This window comes from Pseudochaenichthys georgianus, chromosome 12 (genome assembly GCF_902827115.2).
Source record: "Pseudochaenichthys georgianus chromosome 12, fPseGeo1.2, whole genome shotgun sequence".
Taxonomy (NCBI): Eukaryota; Metazoa; Chordata; class Actinopteri; order Perciformes; family Channichthyidae; genus Pseudochaenichthys; species Pseudochaenichthys georgianus.
In genome coordinates this window covers 16,152,871-16,167,635 of record NC_047514.1, presented here as the reverse complement: position 1 = coordinate 16,167,635, position 14,765 = coordinate 16,152,871, and positions in this window count along the sequence as shown.

Sequence of the window (14,765 nt, the reverse complement as noted above, 5' to 3'; positions counted from 1 at the left end):
CAACATGGTCCTGCAGCTGCTTTAAAAGGGACAATTGACCTCGAACGTGAGACAAGCAGATTGGCATGTTGTATCTTTCAGACATTCAGTCATACAGATATCAATTTCCCTTCCCTGTCAGCCCGGGGCATTTTATCACCTCCAAAAAAGAGGCAAGGAAATTAAGTGGGAGCTGAAGGCTGTTCCCAGGCCAGCACCTCTAAATGAAGACCTCCAATTTAGCATGACTGAAGTATGATCCCAGCTCCGCTAACATATTGCTACCATGTGCGGTTCAATGTCTTCAAGGTGGCTGGGAAGAGATTTTAGAGCTCTGATATCAAAGGGTGGTCGTCATATACAGCCTGCAAATACATGCATATAAATAGTTATTATGAATTCAGCCCCATTCTGGTGTAACACCGTGGAAAGTAAAGGCAGTTGAAGCAGGTGTGGGTCTCTGGCATCCTGCCGATCGAACGGTGGGAATTGAGTTAGTGTTGACCAAGTCTGTGTGAGTTAGATACTGATCAAGTGTCTCACACACACACACACACACACACACACACACACACACACACACACACACACACACACACACACACACACACACACACACACACACACACACACACACACACACACACACACACACACACACACACACACACACACACACACACACACACACACACACACACACCTCCGCCATTGTCCTGCAGAGAATAGCTTCTTGTTCCCAGGGTTCACTGTCATCAATTGATCCTATCTACAGCAAAGCATTTCAGTCTCTCAAGATTTGAAAGTTCAAGAAATCACCATATCTTTTTGAATTATTTTCATTTCAATAAAAGATATAAGAAAATCCGAGGTTTTATGGTTAGACAGGTGGAATACATCCCCAGCTGGACAACACAGCATGTATATATATATAAAAAAAGGAACATCAATATTAGCACACTTACTCTTTTTAACTGAGCTTTTACCTCCTCCTTTCTCTTCCTCAATCTCAAAAGAACAGGCCACATGAAACTGTAATTGCTTTATAATTGCCACGGTTCTGCTATGGGCGTACATTTCTAAAGGCAGGATACAAGAAACGGATAGTGTTTCATCCGAAGACCTCAGAGGTATCCCTGCTCAGCTTTCATTCATTCATTTCATTCATGCATTGTTGCTGCAGGGGAAAGCAGCACATTAAAGAAAGTGCGTGTAACATGTTCATATTTGAAAAAGACATTGGACAAATTTGAAGTCTAATCTGTAGCATCCTTTAAAACTTGCATTAGTTGTGCCACTTTACAATGTATTGTTCTAGCAGCAGTCAAATTATCTATTTGTTATGTAGATTTGTATGAACTTTTGCAGTAATTCAGAAATATACATACTTTGCTAACTGAGTTGAAATCTCTGTCAGTGAAATAAAAATAAGAATATCAAACCTGTGTTAAGGTTAAGGGATAATGCATCAGCAACAGAAAGCCACAGACTGAAATAACAAAACAAAAGAGATTAAAAGGGCGTTTTCTGCAAATAAAAACATAAGAAAGTGAATAAAGAGAACAGGAAGTTGAAGTAACATAAAGGATAAACAAACAACAAATGTAAACAGTTGTTGATCACGTCACTTCTTTTAACACTAACTGTATTTATATTTGCAAAATGTGTGTATTTTTCTTGTCTTGTATCTTCTGTCCTTGCTTTTGTATCTTGTTGTTTGCACCTGATGTTCATCCCTATATTCTTTTGATAACCGGGACACACAAGGGAACAAATGTAGTTTTCTATGAGCTGCACTGCACTGTAGATGGAGGACAATGACATCCCTCCCATCTTATCTTATCTCTTATCTGTTCTTGAGGGAGAAGATTGACAGATGAAAAGGATAAACAGACCAGCTTTGTCCAATAATAGGACACTTACACTTCTACATCCTTGTTTTTACCTCTCTTCTATTTCACTTTGCAGCCTCCTCCTCCACAAGCCACTTTGCTTTGATTCAGCTCTGTATCTGTATTTTAAATGACTCAATTACATGGGATCCCGCGGTGAAAATTACGGATGTTTTCCACTATTTCTCTCCACCGGGACACCATGACCCCTCCCTGGCTCCAATAACCGCCTTCCTCCTCCTCTTTCCTTCATCCCTTTCTCCACCTGTCCCATTTTCCTCCTCTCCCACTGTTGCCCAGCCATCTTTCTTATAAATGTTTACTTTGCTGCGTGTTTCTGCGACTGAGAGGGAATAATAGCTAAATGGTCTTGTTTGTGAGCTCTCGGCACGGTGAATTGACAAAGAGTGTTGTTGCAGGTAATTCTTCTGCCGCGACCACACAACAAGCCTCAGAAAATAGTTTCTTAAGGATGATGGTTCCAACACAAACACCAGGCATGACAAAAAAAAAAGCACATCAACAGGCAGGGTGTAGCGGAGATGGACAGAGTGTTTTTTTTATTCATCCAAAGCAAAGCATTGTTGTGATTCTTTCACAGCACTTTAAGCCCCCCAGTTTACGGGGGTCTGAGGCTTTTTAAAAGTGGAATCTATCTTTGATGCTACTCTGTTGGTGTTGAATCTGCTTTCAGCACAAAACCCCCACCTACTGCTGTGTCTTTCATACTCACTGAGGTGAAAAGCGGCAAGTAATGCTCAACAAAAGTATACGGTTGGAACAGCTTTAAGGTGGCAATGCATCCACAAGTCCCATGAAGCAAAACAAGTCTTTCTCGTTTTACGCAAACAAAGAGGAACAGACTTTACTTGTTTTGACTCAAAGGACACAACAATGTGTAGCAGTGACAGAGTGATGCCCTGAAGCAACACATCCCAGGTCGGCCTATGTTGACGTTATGTCAAGTCCCCTGCCGGCTTTTTCCAACGCAAGGGGGGGGGCCTTAGCGTCCATTTTCAACGCAAGGGGGGGGGCCTTAGCGTCCATTTTCAACGCAAGGGGGGGGGCCTTAGCGTCCATTTTCAGCTTTCCGGAATGTCCATGTGCTTCTATGGACGCTCATGGAAGCACGGCATTCATTTGTGTCGACTGCCCTTAAAGGCAATGTGAGCGTCCATTCTCATTGGATAGCGGAGAATTGTACACCCGGAAGTAAATATTCCCCTTACGGCCCGTCTACACTACAGCGTCGAAAGCTCCAAGCAGCTCCAAGCTGCCCATTCACTTTCAATGGGGTGACGTCACGTAGCCGCGCTTTTTCGCCGAACTGAATTGTGGGTAGCCGAGCGAGGCGTCTCAGGCGACCAGAAGTTGAACATTGTTCAACTTCTGGTCGCCTGGACGCCGGAGTAGCCAGCGCCAGCCAATCAAATCCCGTTTCCCAAAATCTGACAGCTGAAGCGCTAGCCAATCAAACCGCGTCTAAGCTGGGAGAGATATCCCGCCGTTCATTTCTATATTTTCAAAAAAAGTCGGAGGAGAAACTAACTATCGCCGTAGCGAATCACCCGGTTTTGTATGACCAGACCCTCTTCACCTCCCGGGATACAAACCGGAGGAACCAGGCATGGAGGGAGGTGGCAGAGACAGTGGGGGAAACTGGTAGGTTTTCGCCTGTTTGGGGAGTTTATATATATATTGCTCGCATAAAATCCCCGGGGGTTTTTGCTTTGTATGTCGGGGGCGGGAGATTCATGTGATTGGTTGTTGGCCGTGTTGCTTGAATAAAATCCCCAAGCTCCAGACACGCCCAGCTCCAAGCTATTTTTGGAGCTGTAGTGTGGACGCTCCGTTACTGACGATTGATTTTACAGTGATATCTGCACTACTCATCGACTAAAAAACACCAGATTATCCTTGTTAATTACACAACATTGATTGGTTTAAATTGTGTGCAATGCTTTTGTATTTTTCCCCTTCGATTCGGAGAAACAAATCTTTTTTCGGAGTAAATGATGGCAGAAGACACTACACTACCCAGAATCCCCAGCTATCATTTCTCCCTGCAGAAAAAGAAAACATGGCCGAACTTCGTTTTATTCTGGGTGTAAAATGCCTATTTTAAAGTTAGTTTGGCTATTAAAATGCGTTTTGATGTCATTTGATGCGAGAAATATGAGTTGTTATTTCAGATTATGTGTGCAGTGGATGTACATGATCTTTAGTTTGCTAGTTATTACGAAGATTACTTCAGGAAATTGCGTCCAACGTTTTCATTGTTACCAAGGTGGTTGCTAGGGACGCTGCTATCGATATTATTTCTGTTATGTTGTGTAACTGTTTAATGGTGTTATCTTTATTGCTACCCCCTTCCCCGTCAATGTATAGTGTTGGTCCACAGCGCAAACATATTAGTTAACAAAATCCGCATCTAAAGATACGTTATTTCCCCCTGTGCAATTCCAGTCTCACATCTCACAGCACATCGTCATTAACAAATACCGGAAACAGACCGAAAACGTTTAAAGAAAATAAAATAATACCTTATTCCGAGTGTGCTTGCTTTTCTCTTTGAAAGTCATCACATAACGGCATTGTAATACACGGTTCGGCTGCATTAAATATTACATATCTGCCGTAGTTCTGTATTTATAGAGCCCTGATGAGAAGACAAACATGAGGAACTGAAAACGTGACGTGGATCATAAATATATCAGCCATTAAACAACATCTTACATTTCTTTTCACACAATACGTCTCTTTGCCGTATCAACACTAATTCGGCTCACTTTTATATTTGATCCAATTGGTAGATAGGCTGTATTTACACCATAAAGGTGCACAGATGATATAAAGAGACACCTGGTGGTTAAAGCATGTTATTGAATTTCATTATTTTTATTATTAGATATTAATAGGATCCCTATAAAGTATATTCATTACTCGTTATTCTCTACTAATAGTTAATTAAAGACTGTATATAATGACTATTTTGCACATCCCGTTCAAGATTTCAAGATTTTCTAAGGTTTATTGACAGATCATATAGGCCTACACAACTATGGTGTAGTTCTGCACTGAATGAAAAACTTGGGTCGCAGGTTCCTCAATAGTGCATTACAAGACATCTATCAATATTTGTGCATACCTCCAGCAATGTTAACTATGTTGAAGCACTTATTTTAACTGATATTATACATAATGTATTATGCTCTTATAAGATGTATGCAGATATTTCATCTCCGGCCTTGTCAGGTATTGAACAATCAATAAATAAAGAACACAGAATTGTTAAATATAAAACACAGAATTTGTGTGATTATACTAAATGATTTTCAAATAAACACCACTGCAGATTTAACTGTTACACATGCTGATGTAACGCAAATGTTCCAACTTGGGATCAATAAAGTATATCTTATCTTAAGCTGATCGATGGCTACTGCCATATTTGCAAAATGTGCCTATGAACCTTGACAAGTGCATGTTTCAGGCTTATCAATTAATGTAATGTAATGTAATGTAATGTTATCAATTAACAACAGGAGGGGTCACAAACATAAGTCCAGCTGTTAAATAAAGCTCTTCTGACCTTAGCTGGCGTGTGGGTATATATATTAATACTGCCCATTATGGGCACCAGCAATTTTCACCCATTTATTAATTATATGTTTTAAATGTGAGTGTTTCCTGTCCCCTAAACCTCCAGGGATGTACACAGTTTAATACTGGCAACTTCTTATTATGGGAAATACGAAAACGTCTTTTAAAACTACAACTCCCAGTAGAGACGTGCCATAGAGAACATGTTGCGAAACAGAATAGCCAGCATGTGTAGTTCTGGGGACGGGGTGGGGGAGGGGGGGGACGCGGTGGACCCGTTCAAATCCAGTTTTGAACAGTCTGCCGTGGTTCCATCCCATTTCAAGTGCTGTTCGAGGCTCGGTAACCCTCGGAGCACACTCTCCAATCACAGAGCTTGAGGACTATCACGGGGTTTGTCAAACAGAGCACATGGTGTAGTCCAAACGATAGCTGGGGATTCTGGGTAGTGTAGTGTCTTCATTGCCTTTAAGGGCAGTTGACACAAACGAATGCCGTGCTTCCATGAGCGTCCATAGAAGCACATGGACATCCCGGAAAGCTGAAAATGGACGCTAAGGGCCCCCCCCCTTGCGTTGAAAATGGACGCTAAGGCCCCCCCCCCTCGCGTTGAAAATGGACGCTAAGGCCCCCCCCCTTGCGTTGGAAAAAGCAGGCAGGGGACTTGACATAACGTCAACATAGGCCGACCTGGGAGTGAGGATGTGTTGCCTGAAGACAATGCATTACATTTTGTTGAAATTACTACTTTTTCTTTTGCATGCTTTATTAACTTTTACACTGAAAATATAAAACATTGACTTTAGTTAACCCTTGTATGGTATTGGGGTTATTTTCTCAAACCCACACTCAATGGCCTTGGCTTGACATTTACATTACATACAGGGTGTTCGGGTCTGGTCCCGGGGATAACAAAAGTGTGGAAATTGTAGGTGTAGGTTCTGTGTGCGTGTGCGTGTGCGTGCGTGTGTGTGTGTGTGTGTGTGTGTGAGAGACTGTTGTGTTTCTGCACCTGCCATTCAAGGTTGCAACATTGTTGATAGATTCAAGCACGGACACCTGTCTGCTCTCACATTCTGGCATTATGTCTTGCGGGAACCAATCTTTTTTTCACACTCTATCCAAGCTGCACATTTGGGGCGAGACACAATCAATCAATCAATCAATGTTTATTTATATAGCCCAATATCACAAATGTTACATTTGTCTCAGTGGTCTTCACAGTGTGTACAGAATATCAGTATGACAATACGACACCCTCTGTCCTTAGACCCTCACATCGTACAAGGAAAAACTTCCAAAGAAAACCCAGTTTTAAAGGGAAAAATGGGAGAAACCTCAGGGAGAGCAACAGAGGAGGGATCCCTCTCCCAGGACGGACAGACGTGCAATAGATGCCGTGTGTAAATTGAAAAGATAATACATTTGCAACATAGGTAGTCCAAATGTTTGGAAATGCATGTGTGTATAATAGGAAGATGAATCCACGAGGATATCCATCCAGGACCTATGATCCAGGACCACAGCCACGACTCAAGATCCAGCGCTCGCGATCCAGGACACAGGACCGCAGGATCATCCATGACTCCGGATCCCAGCGTATATAGACACCAAAAAGAAAGACATTTGGGGAAGCTGGGTTAATCGGAACATGAGTGTACACGGGTATAGACAGAGAGAAGGAAGAAGTAAGATGTCCCCCGACAAACTAAGCCTATATCAGCAAAACTAGGGGCTGAATCTAATCAGCCCTAACTATAAGCTTTATCAAAAAGGAAGGTCTTAAGCGCACTCTTAAAAACGGATAGGGTGTCTGCCGCCCGAACACAAACTGGAAGCTGATTCCACAAATGTGGAGCTTGATAAGAAAAGGATCTGGCTCCCATTGTACTTTTAAAGATTCTAGGAACAACCAACAACCCTGCATTCTTGGAACGCAATGCCCTAGTAGGACAGTAGGGTATAATGAGTTCTTTAAGGTAAGATGGCGCCTGCCCATTAAGGGCTTTGTAGGCGAGAAGAAGAATTTTAAATTCTATCCTGTGTTCTATAGGGAGCCAGTGTAAGGCAGCCAGAACAGGAGTAATGTGGTCCCTTTTCCTAACTCTGGTTAGTACACGAGCCGCAGCATTTTGAATCAGCTGAAGCGACTTGATTGACTTCTTGGTACTCCCTGATAATAAAGAGTTACAATAATCCAGCCTAGAAGTAACAAATGCATGGACTAGTTTCTCTGCATCGTTTTGAGGCAAGATATGCCTGATTTTTGCAATGTTACGTAGATGGAAGTAGGCGGTCCTTGAAATTGATTTTATGTGGGCGTTAAAGGATAAATCCTGATCAAATATAACACCAAGATTCCTTACAGTCTCACTGGAGGCCAAATTAATGCCATCCATAGTTAGTATGTCTTTAGATAATTTGTTTCGTAGATTCTTCGGGCCAAGTACAATAACTTCAGTTTTGGTCGTGTTTAACATCAAAAAGTTTAAGGTCATCCACGTTTTTAAGTCCTTAAGGCAGTCTTGAATTTTATTTAGATGATTAATTTCATCAGGCTTGATTGATAAATATAGTTGAGTATCATCCGCATAACAATGAAAGTTTACAGAATGATTCCTTATAATATTGCCTAACGGAAGCATATATAATGTGAACAAAATAGGTCCGAGCACTGAGCCCTATATACAATAAATAAAGCTTCGCCAGTTTGGGTCCTTATCACAACTCATCAAGATGGCCACTAGATTCTCTGCTCAGAAGGCCTTGCAAATGCTTCTGGAAGAGAGAGAACCATTGGATGATGATGTAAACTGAGGAAGAGGAAGAGGCTTCAGAATGTGAGGATCACATTTCTGAGAATACTGAGTCTGACAGTGACTTTGAAGAAGAGGATGAGATTGAGCATCAGCTAGTTGCAAAAAAAAGACGAGCCACAGGACCAGCCGGTCAGCGGGCAAAAACACAAGTAGCACTTTTATTCATTAATGTGAACAAATGTAAAAGGCAAATATTAACCATATATGCTGTTTATTTTGCTTGTAATTGAGCTGAAGTAAACATCTGTTGAGTATTTTAACATAAAATAGTTTGATTGTGTTGAATTGAAGCCCAAAAAGGCAGCGGGTCCACCAGACCCACGAACACTGGCTGAGTAACACAAATATGAACACCATACAAGGGTTACATGTTTTATGTCAACAGCTTCCACATAACTGTATTAGGTTAGTGAAAGCAATAGTATTAAGTTGAACCTACTATTTTTTATTTAAACTTAATATTATTGCTTTCAACTAACTTAATGCAATTATATGTCATTTGTTTACATAATACAAATACATTTATTTAAGACAGCGTTTAAATAAAGTTCAGTTTAGAGTAACAAGGGTATCCAAGGATACACTTGTATCTGTGATTAACGATAAAATAATATGCCACTCATTTAATTAACATAGAAATACTTTTTTGCCCCAAATTATGATTCTTTCTCTCCATTATCAACCGAACAACAACCACAGCAAATAAGACATTTCTGTTGTTGGTTTACTTTGATTGGGAAATCAGGAAAGGGGATTTAGCAATAGATTGTCAATGTGTTAGATAAAATACATCTGAGGCTATATATTGCCTTGCTGCAGCTACACATGATAAAAGGCTGGTGTAGAAGCCAATTAAGAAATGGACATGGAAGTATGAGATGAAGACTCACGGAATAAATCGTTTTTTTTAACATTTAAGTACTTTGAATTTGACGTAACTAAAGTTTCTTCGTTCTGTGCGTTAAACACTGAACGTTCACATGCACTTCCTCTTTTGCCCCACACTGCAACCCAAATCTAGACCCTCAATCACCCCAACTCAACAAGTGATACATATACTGTATATTGTGAATGTGCATAATGTAAGCTGTTGATATCAAGTCCTTCCCTATAGGTGCCAATTGAGATGGACCACATGAATGAAAGCCGCAGATATAAGCAATACATATTTGATCACAAAAAAACCTATATATTAATGTTTTTTCTAGGCTCAATACTAAAGACCGGTTAAACACCCAACCCCAACAGCCTGCGTACCCTGTGGTGTAATTTAGGTACCATCAGATAAAACCTACAATGCATTACCATCCATCATAACACATGCCATAACAACCAAATAACCAGCGCCATTAAACATTTAGATCATCCAAGGGATTTACTGAGAGTGCGGAAGACAAAGCTACCAGGACAGCCACCTTGAACCTGATAGGCCCTTCATCCATTCACCACCATGCGGGCCAACAGATCGAAGAACATCAGAGTGTGTGCCAGCAAACAAACCCGACCAGTACACCCCCGGGAGAGGAGGGGAAGGGGAGAGGCAGGAGACAAGTCCCTTTTCAAATGAGGGAGATAAATCTATTGATTTGAGATCAGCATGTTGCATTACTGCTGCTGCCCCAGAGGAGCTGGGAGGTGGAGGAGGGGATACAAGAGAAGGTGGTTTGAAGCCATGCAAGTGGCATGGTTTGAAATATTTGCTAATTCTTCCTACAGTATGCGTCGGTTTCATTAACCCTAACCGAGATATCTCAACAACTTCACCACCATTTTCTCAATCACCACTAAGATACACTCACTTTTTTTTCATTTTGTCAAATTTTGAATTCTTTCAACACTTTGATACCTGACTATTTCCCTGCAAAGCTAATGGCCTTCCCATTGGCCTCAGCTGTACTTGAGTGAGTGAGTTTGATTACATTAGCATTCAACTTTGATTCACTGAAAGTACGTGACAATTCATAGAGGCAAGCTTCAATGCATTCAAACACTACAATACTGTACCAGGCTCAACAGGTCCAAACAGATACATCATCTTCTGCAACTTTTTTTTTACACCTTACTTTTGTTATGGCCATAACAAGCAACGTATACAATGTTGATGTATGGCCCTAGCAGATGCAGGGATTGGCTAATCTTGTAACTGTGCAATGAGGGTTGATGTTAGAGTTATCACTCTGCCAATATAAATCTTTCAAGAAAGTAAATCAGCATATTTCCCAAAAGTCAGATTACATTTTTTAAAGCAATACAAATTGCCAAAGATAAGTTACCTATAGTCAATATAAACACAGATTCAGCTTCTAGCAACCAGGGTAATTAAATTCATCTTTGCAAAAGGTTATTGATTCTTGTTCTGCTGACTAGTCTAGTCAGTGTCAGTGAGCTACGTTTTGTTGTAACAGGAGACTGAAGTCCTCACGCTCATTAACCCTTTTAGTTGGGCAACATTGAGCAGCAGGCAAAATATTTATATTTTTACATCAATATTTCATCACCAGCTCAGGCCAAACAAAGCCAGGGGCTTTGGCCGTAATGGTCCCATCTGTCTATAGATCTTAAGGACATCAGTGTATGGGTGTCCTTTGACACCAGAAAATAGGCTTCGACATGAAGGAAAAACACTGCACTCACACTCACAGGATGCATGGATGTTAGCTGCCTGGAAGGCAAAGTGTGTCCTGCTTTATTTGGATGTTTCCTCACAGATGGTCTCTTCATGTTGGAGCAGGAGATCAAGTTTCAGGAGTTTGAATGAAGTGGACATTTCAGCTGTTAGGACAAATCAGCCCTGTCGAAAATACATCAAAGGCATTTTTTACACAAGCAGCGATCTGAGCCACATTTTTTTATTAACTAATTAATACCACTAACAACTGCTGGAAATGTCTAATCACCTCTCAGCTGATAAAAGGTCGTCTGCCCTGGTTTGCTGAAAATCACAGCTCCCACATTAAGGAAAGTGTGTTTGATCAGCCTGACGGTTCTCCTTAAGTTCAGACAACATGAACTGATCATCATTATTACATTTTATTTGACTCCATAGTTCTACCTATGGATATAAAAAGTATAAATATCAATAATTAATTAATAGTAATCCAACACTATCAGCATGGTATCCTGCTCTGTAAATTGTTCATTGTGTCTTAGCAATGAGAGTGACCTCATATTTGCCAGGCCCATTAGCTTCCAGCACAAACCACAGGGGAAGAGTCCATTAACCCCTTACCTGCTCAGTAAAGAAGCATTAAGTGAAATGTTTAGAAACAAGGAGTAATTGACAGTTTATTGAGAGACCACTGCACTGATCAAATGTGGGATATTTATAAGAACAAAGTAACAGACAGATTGAGGCAATGAAATTAACAGTGATCTAAGTTGGGGTATTATGATTTATTTATATTCATATCATTGTATATCATGTAAATAATTTAACTGCTCTTAAATGATTTTCATTTATTCTTGTTTTATCCCACTCACCCAATACACAAGTAAATGTGTAATACATTTGCCCAAAAAATAAGATTTTCATAAATGTTTTTGATTGAAAGCATTTTGTATTTTAAAATGTTTTATATTGCTTTGATATCATCATGCTTTTGGCCTCAACACTTGTGTCGTGAAAATCTAATCATGACAGCAATATGAGAAACTTAAATGAAATGTGTCACAAATTGAAATAGCAAATGTTCAAAATAAATTCTATGGAAATCTGGAGACGGGTTGACGGACATTAATGGAGCCCAGATACAGCTCATTGCGCTCGGGTTACGCAAACCACAGCGCAGGAGAGCCACTTCTGCCTCTAATTGGTGGTAATTAACCCCCCATGGTCATTGTTCTTGTCTCATTGTGTTTAAAGAGGAAAGGTCAGTGAACATGGGAGCCTTTTCCACTCAGACAGGTAGCTGAAGAGCCCAGATTGAATGACAGAGAAATATTCTGATGGGTATAAAACATCCTGATGTGCTCTGTTCAGGTCGTTATTTCCTTTTGTCCCAAAAAATGAATATCACTGTTGCTGAGAGAAAACCAGGTAAATGTAATGTTGGTGATTTTGTTGTTGTACTACGCGTGTTAAGAAAGCTCCGTTATCCCTCGACTATAATGAGAGATCATCAGGCTAAAATCACAGTTGTTTTTTTTATTTCTGAAACGACGAGACAAATCTTCACTCATCATTCTGATTTGCATTGCACCTATTTGACATTTTCAATTTACAAGACACAAAAAAAAAAAAAAAAAAAATATATATATATATAAAAAAGAAGCTAATAAAATAAAAATATAAAGAAAACGAATGAAACCCATACTTCCTAGTGAAGTGTTTTTATATAGTCATTTGAAAGTAGATTTTGAATTGGCAGGCCATAAAGTAAAGATGGGATTTATTTTCCAAACATCATAAAGATTAAATTCACCATTCCCAGAAGCTACAGATCAATTGCATTAATATGAGAACACATATTGGTTGTCAGGATGTTATTATAACTTTGGCAAGCCTCCTGGAAAAGGAGAATCCAGACAGTCCATGCGTGTCAAGAGAATTCTCACAATATCCACAACTGCTTATTAGTCAAATGAGTGTGTAAACCCTTTAAAACATGACTTGTTAAAGTTTATACCTGCAGACTTCTGAGAAAGTTAGGAACCCAGGTGCATCCGAACTTTTTAACTGAATCATTACCAACTCAAGTAATTAGTTTCCACTTAAAAACTATTTATAAAAGAGTCTCTTATTAGAAAGTGCCACCAAACGTCTAGGTATCGAGTGTTGCTTCAGTTTCAAAACCTTGAAGGATCCATTTCCAGCATGGCTGCACTCTCTTTGCCAGCGGCCCTGTGCACTTCATCTCAAGAGGTCATGGGCCTCGACCCTGAACAATGGCCTCCTTTGTACGTGTGCTGTCTGAGAGTGACAAGGACTTGAAGGTTAGTCGACCTGGACTCCTGAGGAGACACGGTCGCACAGGACCGTCCATTAGGGCTCAGTTCTGTGACGCCGCCAACTTTCATGCTGCGCTATTGTTACCCTGCTCTCCCCTGAGAGGCGGACACAGAGTGGGTAATGAGGGGTAATTGGTCCAGGGTCAAGGATGATTAATTCCCTTGGTCAGGTGTAAGCTAGTTTTCATACCTGGCTGGCTGGTAGACAGGGAGGAGGGAGGGGAAGGTGGAGGGAATATGAGACGTGGAAAATGAGTGGGGTAAGGGGATGTGAGTCTAGGGGTCCACATACATGGACAACCAGAGATTGTTTACTAAATAAGTCCCAGAGTGGACCTTTCATACAGAAACCAACTTTCTATTCCCCAAACAAACACAGGTTGTACACGACCCCTATCACACCAGTATACATTTCTCAGGATCATATCTTTCCAAAAAACAAAGTTGAAAGATCTTCCCCCTGCAACCGCTGAAGCCAGATTGAGATTGATAGCTGTCCCCATGCCTCCAACCTCCCCTTCAGCTTGACTGACTAATCTGAATACCTCTCCAGCCCTCATTCTAACCGGGCAATTTTGGACACTGATTATCCTGCAACCTGTGTGTTCACGACAGTAAATGCAGGGGCTGGTTGGTAATTGACCAGGCAAAGACTGAGACGCCTGCCGTGTAATTGAGCGGGGGCTGAGGGGCTCTAGCAGGACTGAAAGGGTCCGAGGATCCTTCTCTGCCCATTAGACCTGGCAGGGGGTCTCCTGTGCCTGTGGACTCCACCTTGAGGCCCACACCGTACCCGGCAACATAATACGTGACCGACACCTTTCAGTGGGGATCGGTGCACAGAAACAGCTGCTTTGTTCCAGAGACTGAAGGACGGGGTAATGATTTTAACATTTAACATTATATGAACACGTCCTTATTCTCTCTGACATTCACTTGTTGATCCAATTAACTGAAATGGGATTTAGATAAGAAAAGCCTCCACTTGTTTGAGGTGAAAACTGCTTCTTTAAAACTTATTATGCAGGTGGTTTGACTTCTTTTAAGTTTTCAGAAAAATCATCACTTATTTGTAGTGTCATATTATTGTAATTTACCGTTTTACATTTATGGAGGAACTGATGTTAGTGTGCATTTAAGTCTAAAGGTCATATAATCGAGACTGAGAAAAACATCCATTCATACCAGGATATCGATTATTCAAACAAAGGTATAATATACTGAATTTAAATGCTTCTCCCCCCTTTCTTCTGTTCTCTAAGCTCAAAGACCCCCTGTGGTGCAGGGAATATGCATATGTGGCCAATTGCTTTTTCTTTCCATCTGACTTGTGCCATTTGAGCTCAGAAATGGCCTCATCACTTCTGCTCCAGCGGCTATCATCAAACCACCATGCTGACTATCGCTGTGCAAAATTCACGCACTGCTACCGCTTCATCTGCATATTGTAAATATGATCCAGTGTCCGCGCTGCCCTGAAATATTCACGGGGCAGCGACTATATACGGCTATACAGTTAAACAGG